Source organism: Astyanax mexicanus, unplaced genomic scaffold (assembly GCF_023375975.1).
Source record: "Astyanax mexicanus isolate ESR-SI-001 unplaced genomic scaffold, AstMex3_surface scaffold_33, whole genome shotgun sequence".
Classification (NCBI taxonomy): Eukaryota; Metazoa; Chordata; class Actinopteri; order Characiformes; family Acestrorhamphidae; genus Astyanax; species Astyanax mexicanus.
The window spans coordinates 2,346,640-2,356,439 of record NW_026040043.1 but is presented as its reverse complement, the minus strand read 5'-3'; positions in this window follow the sequence as shown (position 1 = coordinate 2,356,439).

The window sequence follows — 9,800 nt, the reverse complement described above, 5'->3', positions numbered from 1 at the left end:
CCTGTATCTATGTATTAACATTGTATGGAGCTGTCTAAAGTCCTGAATCCATGTATTAGGGCTGTATGGTGTTGTCCAGGGTGTTGAATCTAAGTATTAAGACTGTAGGGAGCTGTGAATCCATGTATTAGGGCTGTATGTAGCTGTCCAGGGTGCTACATCTAAGTATTAAGACTGTGGGAAGCTGTGAATCCATGTATTAGGGCTGTATGTAGCTGTCCAGGGTCCTGAATCTATTTATTAAGCTGCAGGGAGCTGTGAATCTATGCATTAGGTCTGTATGTAGCTGTACAAAGTCCTGAATCCATGTATTAGGGCTGTATGGGGTTGTCCAGGGTCCTGGATCTATGTATTAACAACTTATGGAGCTGTCTAAAGTCCTGAATTCATGTATTAAGACTGTATGGGGTTGTCCAGGGTCCTGGATCTATGTATTAACATTGTATGGAGCTGTCTTAAGACCTGAATCCATGATTTAGGGCTGTATGGGGTTGTCCAGGGTCCTGGATCTATGTATTAACAACTTATGGAGCTGTCTAAAGTCCTGAATTCATGTATTAAGACTGTATGGGTTTGTCCAGGGTCCTGGATCTATGTATTCACATTGTATGGAGCTGTCTAAAGTCCTGAATCCATGTATTAGGGCTGTATGGTGTTGTCCAGGGTCCTAGATCTATGTATTCACATTGTATGGAGCTGTCTTAAGTCCTGAATCCATGTATTAAGACTGTATGGGTTTGTCCAGGGTCCTGGATCTATGTATTAACATTGTATGGAGCTGTCTTAAGTCCTGAATCCATGTATTAAGACTGTATGGGGTTGTCCAGGGTCCTGGATCTATGTATTCACATTGTATGGAGCTGTCTTAAGTCCTGAATCCATGTATTAAGACTGTATGGGTTTGTCCAGGGTCCTGGACCTATGTATTAACATTGCATTGAGCTGTCTTAAGACCTGAATCCATGTATTATGGCTGTATGGGGTTGTCCAGGGTCCTGGATCTATGTATTCACATTGTATGGAGCTGTCTAAAGTGCTGAATCCATGTATTAAGACAGTACAGAGCTGTACAGAGGGCTATATGTAGCTGTCCAGAGTGCTGAATCTAAGTAGTAAGGCTGTATGTAGCTGTCCAAGGTTTTGAATGCATGTATTTGGGCTGTATGTAGCTGTCCACAGTCCTGAATCCAAAGTATTAGGGCAGTATGTGGCTGTCCAGGGTGCTGAATCCATGTATTTGGGTTGTATGGACAGGTATCGGGTGTTTGAAGGGTTTTCCTGACTTGGTTACAATGGGAAAAGTTACACTCAAAAAGAAGGGGTAGGAGTAAGTGGTAGGGCCAAGGAGTGGAATTGGGATTGGGCCTAAGACTGTATAGAGCTGTCCAGACTGCTGAATCCATGTATTAAGAATGTATGGAGCTGTGCGTGGTTCTGAATCTAAGGATTAAGATTGGATGGTGCTGTCCACCATCCTGCTTTCTTATTATATAGTTATATATAGTTGATTGGATGCAAAAATTGTGCAAAAATTGATATGACGATATAAATACACCATATTGTACCACCCAACCAGCAACATGTGGTGTGATACCATAGCAACTACTTAGGAACCTCCTTGCAACACCTTAGCAACCACAAAGCAACATTATAGCAACATTATAGGTACCATACCTATCACCTCATTACACTATAAAAAAAAAAACATCTAGAATCCACTTAACAACACCAGAGCGACCATCAGGAAAACCAGCTGGCAATCACTTTTGGCAACACCAGTGCAAATACCATACTACAATACCATATCATTAAATTAGAAAGAGCATAGCATTACCAAGAACAGCACCACTGAAACCACCTGAAATACCATAGCAACCATGTAACCAGTAACCAGTCTGCATTTCTTTCATGAGTAACACTTTAAAATAAGACTACCTTTATAAAGGGTTTATAAATGGTTTACAACTAGTTTATTAATGGTTACTAATTAGGTTGTAAATGCCTTAAAAATCATTAATAATCAGTTGTAACACATATGTAGAAAGGGCAACAATGTTAGCCAATAGTGAACCCACAGCCATCTATATTGTTGCCCTTTTTACGTATGTCTTATAACTGATTATTAATGATTTTTAAGGCATTTACAACCTACTTAGTAACCATTAATAAACTAATTGTAAACCATTTATAAACCCTTTATAATGGTAGTCTTATTTTAAAGTGGTACCCAATTTTTTTAGTTCATATTTTGGCTTCAATATAAAAAAAAACACTTAGGGCCATATTGTAGCGATCTGTAGATGAGCCATAAACTGTGCACCATGCAGCTTGATTTGGGGCGTATCAGTTTGTCTTAGCTGTTTAAACAATGGGAAAAGCAGAACCTTTCACTCCAGCTATCGTGTTAAAGGTCCAGACCAAACAAGGTAGGTGATTTATTCCTTGGTGTGAAAATAGACTGTTGACAGGGTGTAAGATAGCAATGAGCATCCTGAAAAGCGCTCCTTGCATAAGGTGTACAATAGAGCTCAAGGTCTACATTCTTAAAAGTTTATCTCCATAGTCAACCATAAGTGGATTAAACCCACCCAGTATGCAGTGATGGTATAGTTACTTTGAAAAAGTAATCCGATTACTGATTACTGATTACTCCGTTAAAAAGTAACTTAGTTACTTTATGGATTACTTGATTTTAAAAGTAACTAATTTACTTTACAAGTTACTTTATTAGTTACTTTCAGCAGCTGCAGACCCCACCTCCCGCCGCCTTAACATAAACATTATAACCAGTTTTGCCAATACTCCATTAATTGGAAAATGCATTTTTAACAGCAACAATGTATCTCTAGACATTTAAAGTTGAACTATTTCCTGAAAAAATAAGTTTTTTAATAAAAATAAAAGACCATTTCTCTTGAATTAACTTAACATAAATTATTTTTTTTTATAAAAATAAAATATGGTCTTTCTTGATTTCACTTAACATAAATACTTGTTTTTATAAAAAAATATAAAATAAAGAAAGTCTTTCTTGACCTGACATATTTAACACTGTAAAACTGAATATTGAACCTGTTGTTCTCTGCAGGGCAGCAAGGAGTGGTTTTATAAAACAAAACCGTGTATATGGTCGAGGTCAGGGATCACATATATGCGGACGGCGGTCCGGGTCTGGACCCAGACGTTGTCCAATGTGGACCAAAACCCATACTAAAACCCAACTACTGAAAGCATTTAATTCTGACAGTGTTCATTTAAAGCGTCAGAACTTTTCTTGTCTTTACGGTATACGCGCTCTGCGGCACAGAAAACTTACAGACCAATCACGTGCGGAGTAAAATCGTCAAACGCTCTCCTCGGCCAATCAGATCTGTGCAGACCGCTGGCCTGGCTAGTGAATTGGGACGCGGCCGGAAAAAAAACGCCTTTGTAAAGAGATAGGGAGCCCGAGAACTGCCGGAAAAACAAAAACAGGCGGAAACTAAAGACACACCGAGCGCGAGAGAGAGAGAGACAGGGGAGAAATGTAAAGTTAAAGGGGGGATGAGGAAGGGGGCGCGGTGTGTGTGTGTGTGTGTGTGTGTGTGAGTGAGGTGGAGAGAGAGAGAGTAACGCACAGTGACTTGGATAAGTAACTTTAATCTGATTACTGGATTGGAAATAGTAACGCGTTACATTACTTGCTACAAAAAAAAGGCTCAGATTAGAGTAACGCGTTACTAAGTAACGCGTTACTGACATCACTGCCAGTGTGTTTAGACTGTAGGCACTTGTCTTTTACATATGACATAGCTTTGGAGATGTTGGTACTGCTGGTACCCTGTTTGATGAAAGTTTACTGAACGTATAGAGTGCATTCCTGAACCCCACAAACGCTCAGCCCCGGTGTTTAGCCATTTAGCCATTTACCCATTTAGCCATGCACCATGCTGCTGGTGAGCCGCTGTCCGTGGTCCTGAAAGCCCAGCCGCTATGTATGCCACGGCGGCACCGCCGGAGCGTTTAAAATTCAAAGGGGCATAAATTAATGAATTGTTATCTGTGAACCCCCTGGCCCTGGTTTCCAGCCTCCGAGTCCTGTCATGTCTAATAAGGACGGGGTGAGGGGCGCGGGTTGGGGGCTCTCAGCGTCTGTCACTGTGGGTGCCCGGCTCTATCTCTCAGCCGCAGACAGACGGACGGATCGGACGCATCACTATGCAGCTCGGCAGAGCTGTCTGTCTGCACCGGCCGCGACACCGGCGCCGCGACACCGGGGGATTCTAATGAGCTCTCGCGGGACGCCCGTTAGCCACTTAACATCCCGTGCAGCGAGGGGGCCATCCACAATCCGAGGGGCACGTGCACTCACACACACACACACCTCCACTGACCTACACTCTGAGTGGACACACTTATACACACACTCATACACACTCATACACACATACGGACAACTTCCTGCACGTTCACCACGTTCAACACGTCTCCAGCTCAGAGCCGAAACAAGCATTCAGCAATTATTCAGGATGTGATAGATGGTGTGTTTTGCTGTGGTAATGCTGGTTGAGTGCTGGGTTTTAGATACACACAATAAAGCCTGGTTTATGAAAGAAGGGGGGGGGGGTGTTTCTATGGAACGATAATAGCTGAGATACCATAGCAACCACCTGTTAAGCGCCTACAGTCTAAATCAACAATTTGTGGGTAAAATAAACAATATTTTAGCCATTAATGCTTCTTTCTTATTTGTTTTTGGCAAAATCTGTTTGCTTCCTAGATGCAAAATTGTCCACCAAAATTTCTGACACCCACTTGTAGATCATATATTAGGATTAATTGCATGGGTTCAGTGTTGTAGGCTGTAAGAACAAGCATCATTTTTTTTGAGCTGCTACAGTAACTCTGTGTTGGCTATGCAGTTCTCTCTATAGCATTGCCTTTCTCCATGTAATTTGCTATGAGTATTTTCAATTAATATTTTATTTAAAAGAGATCAAAAAGAAGAGAAAATAGAAATAAATAGATGCGACCACCTGGAATACAATGGCAACTACCACATAACTGACTAAAGTTTGTGCATAAAATTGTATATTTCCAAACATTACTCAAATATTTTAAAACAATGAACACGTTTTATTGGCTTTTGGCAAAAATCTGTTCGCGCAAAAAGGTTTTAGGTGCAAAAATGTCGCCAATTTCTGACACCCACTGTCAGTGTATTCATTCCCCACAGGCAACCTTAGGTAAACCTGTAGATCATATATTATGATTAATTGCATGGGTTTTATGTTGTAGGCTGTAAGAGCAAGCATCACTTTTCTGCCACACTTAAAGGAGAACTCTGGTGTAAAATGGACTGTTGGTGTAGTAAAACAAGATAAAAATTACTTACCGTTGATGAATAGCCCATCTCCGCTCTCCTGCAGATTTCTGAGATACAGTAATTTTCTGCTTTGTGCCCCGATAAATCACTTTTTCCACCGTTATCCAGCTCAACGTAGCTCCACCTCCTTGCTAGAGCCCTGACATTTAAAACGAGGCATTAATAACCTAAAAAGGGCACAATAAGCTTATTAAAAACCACTGTTTACTATTATTTACTGGGGTAAAATATGTGTTGGGCAAAAAGCACAAAATAACTGTAACTGTATGAGAGCGGAGGTGGGCTATTCATCAAAGGTAAGTACTTTTTATCATGTTTTACTACATGATTTACTACTAAGTCCATTTTACACCGGAGTTCTCCTTTAATCGGTGTTGGGTGTGTGCTGTACTGTTCTCTCTATAGCTTTCTTTTTCTTCGTTTAATTTTCGATGAATATATTTCATATCTATAGTATTTTTCTTAAATGAGATCAAAAAGAAGACATAATAGAATTAAACAGAAGCAACCACCTGGAATACAACAGTAACTGACAAATAACCCCTCACACTGTAAACCAACAATTTGTGGATTAAAAATAAACATATATTTTGTTTTTGTTATATTTGGCTTCCTGAATTTCTTTGGTTACTGGAATGATGTCTAGCTTTTGAGAATGCTTTGGTCTGCTTGGCTTTATCAGGCTAGCGAAATTAAACTCTGGTGTGATAAACCACAGTTAAGGTTATGTTTTAACTGGGGGCAAACCCTTCAAATTGTCGCTTAGTCGCATATGTACACTGTAAAAATAAAAAAGTTAAGAAAGCTCAAAATATTAACTACATTTTTGAGTTTTGAGACCAACTCAGTCTTTTAAGTTTTGAAAAAAAAAAAAATAATAAAACATGCAGTTGTGCCAACCAGAAATCTTTAGCCAAGATCATATGTATTAAAACTTTAAATATTAAATCTCACCAACTTAAAAATGTAATTTGTGTCTTTTGATGGCCTGATTTAAATTCTACTAAATGTGTATTGCTGTCCAAAAGTTTTGCTGACCATCCTTTAGGACCAACTAAAAAAATAAGTTGCACCAATAAAATGTTTTACATGAATCAAAATAATTTAGTGGATGCAACGCTATACTTTTGTTAATTTAACATAGCAACTGGGTAACTGGAATTTATGACTATCACATATCCACCTTATTGTCAGTTGTGTAAAACTATTGCAATTAATGCAAATGTAACCAGGCTGACTTGGCAACACAGAATATAGTAACCTGCTCTTACAAGCTTCAACACTGAGGCCAGGCAGTTACTATAATATAACAGATATGCAAATTCCAAGAGAAGGCAGTTTGTGGAAAATGCTTACACACTGATGGTGAATGAGAGGTGGAAGGACACGCCCAATATGCAAATAGTGTGATTAACATTGCTCCATAGACCCCAATCAAATAAAGGGTGAAACTGAGCATGTGCAGAGCAGATGGCATGGCCTGGACTAGGGTTAACTACAATATGTAAATTTTGCCAACACAGATTATTTATTTGGACCAACTTTTAACAAGAAACTTAATAAAATAAGTTTGAGAGGTGATTAGTTTGCTATAGTTTAGGGTGCAATTCAATATTTCTCATTTAGCTTACTTACAAATCACATTAAGCAGAACAATCTTAAGTTTTGTTTTTCACAGTGTACAAAACCATTTGGCCTCATTTTTCCTCATGGAAAAAACATATTTTCCATGTTTTCCATCCTGAGTTCCAAACTGTAGAAAAGTCTTCGTCTCAGTCAGTCTGGGAAGACGTCCGGCGTAACCAGCTCTGAGAACAACAAGGCTGATCTGAATTTGTTTATCTTGGATGAGCTAATTAAAACGTCACAATTCATTATCTGAGGCAGCTCTCGGCCTGTCAGAGAGAAAATGGGAATATCAATCATCTCCTCCACCAGACCTCCACCAGCCCCCCATCTCAGAGCCCGAGCTTTCCCTCCCCGGACGGTGGCGGCGGCGCCGGGCTCGGTGACAGGCCCTGTCCGGTACGTGGGTGAGGAATGGGCTGTGGTGTAATATGTAATGGGCGTCAGCGCTGATGGCGGCGTGTCTTTGTAGGAGTGCCACTCCGCTAGCTTGACCTTTTCCTGTCAGCCGGGTTCTCCACACCCCGGACTCGCCGCGGGAAAACGCTGCTGCCCTTGGTTTGACATCCACTCGTCACGCGCCTGTACGTATTGCTGTGACAAGCTAATGGCAGGATTATGGAAGCTGCTGTCCCCGACGGATTTTCAATCAGGGGGTCGGCCGGATCTGAAGACGTCTCTGTGAGGATGGATGATCTGAAGAAGGGAAAGAGAACGTACGTAAGCATTCTCTCATTTCTTTAGCACTAGCAATTATTATTGTTTAGCCTAATATTTAGTCTTTACTAAAACTAGAAAATTTGAGCATATTAGTCCAGTCCATAGACTGTGTATAGCTGGACAGAGCATCGTCTCTCAAAAGTGAAGCCACCACAGGTCGGGCGCCCCCTGCTGTTCGGTTGCAGAAAGCTGCGTAACCCCACCCATCCCCATAGGTTTCAATGGCAAAACAGACAACTTTCAATCACGTTTTTTTTTTATTTATATACTGTAATTCTACTTCCTTTATTTAAATGCAGCAGCTAGTGTAACCTCTGCTTATATTGTTAAATTTTTATATCCCCACAGAATTCGGTTTTTAAAACGTTATTCAGCTCTATTTAAAAAGGTGTTGTTATTGTAAAAGGGCTGGGTTACACCTAGCCTGGGTGGGACCAATGACTGTATGGATGGGACCATAGACTGTGTGAGCTCTGTGGAGGCAGGGTTCTTAGGGGCGGGTTTATTTAAATAAGTAGGCTGTCGCTCCACAGTCTTTCTCCCTCCTCTGGTCTCTACTGCGCAGACTCAGGTTTCAGGATCGCCAACATGGAGGAAGATTTTAGCTTCATTTTCACTGAATGAATGGGAACAGCGACACAGCGTCCATCTTTTTTACAGTCTCTGGTCCAGTCCTGTCAGCACTGCACTGGCCTCCATTCAAATTCCGCATAGACTATGAAATTCTCCTATTAACGTATAAAGCCCTACATGAGCTCATCACCTGAGTATTAGCGAGACCTCATCTCCTATTATGAACCACCGCGATTACTTAGATCTCAGGGTGCTGGTTTCTTAGTAGTTCCCAAAATTCAGAGGAGCTCTGCAGGAGGAAGAGCTTTCTCTTATAAAGCGATTATTCCCCAACTATGGAATAATCGTCTCAAAAGTGTAGACTGAAAACTTACTTGTTTAGTTTAGCTGTTGGTAATTAATGTTTTTTGCTGAATAGTTTGTCTGTTCAAATTTAGTAGTAAACTAAAATTCTACAAAAATGCAGATACTTGTTTTTCATTGGACAGCTACAATATAAAGGCTAATATTCAGGGTGCTGATATCGTCTGGGTGTATTTAGAAGGTTTTCAGCTCCTCCGTCTCCACCGCTCAGCCTGCGGCGTTCTGTTTGTACTCTCACCGAGAGAACCGGGCCGAGCGCGGTCAGGCCCTCGGACGGGTTTGTCGGTAGCGTCCATGGGAAGCCGTGCACGGCGCTGGTGAGTAATTTGATTCCGTGTGTAAATATGTGTTTGGTGTCGGGGGGACGAGACAAAAGGCGAGCTGACAGGTCTGACAGGCAATTACTGTACCCCTGTCTGCGCGGCGCCGTACCGGCACCCGGCGCTACCGCTGAACCGCCAGCGGCTGCGGGGATCGGCCTCCTTCAGACCGGAGAAATCCTCCCTCAAAAGTGTGAATTTCACAGATCGTGTTCTCTGGACATGTTGAATGAAAATACAGTGCTTAGAGCCGTCCCATGAGTTCAGGGGGATTTCAAAGCATGATGTGTGGAGTAAGAACTTTAGCCATTGAGCCACTGGACCTCTTTCAGAAGAGTTTTAAAGAGTTTTTAAGAGGTTTCAAGAGGTTTAAAACTACTTTTATACTGTAAAGTCCTGTAAAGTGGGAGTGTCCTGGGGCCTCATTTATAAAGGGTGCGTACGCATAAAAAAAAAAGTCCTGAAATGTGCGTGCGCAACATCTCACGCAAGAACTGTGATTTATAAAGAAATACGTGGTGTGAAAACGAGAGTACATTTAAGTTAAGGTTTGAGGCGTCTGTATCCCTTTATTAGTGACATCATGTGGTAAAGCACGAAATTGTGCAAAAAAAGTAAATGTGCAAACGAATATTAATATTTCTTTCAAAACGAAAGATTAAAGTAGGTTAGCACTTCCTTGTTTAAATATATTTGTGTTTCTATGTATAAAGTGTCAATGCTTTTGGTATCTTATCTTCTGCTTTATATGTACTGTCTAATAGTATTATTGTTATGCTAACTTCTGTGTTTCAGTTTATTTCAATGTATTTGCATTATCTTAAATTTTAAAT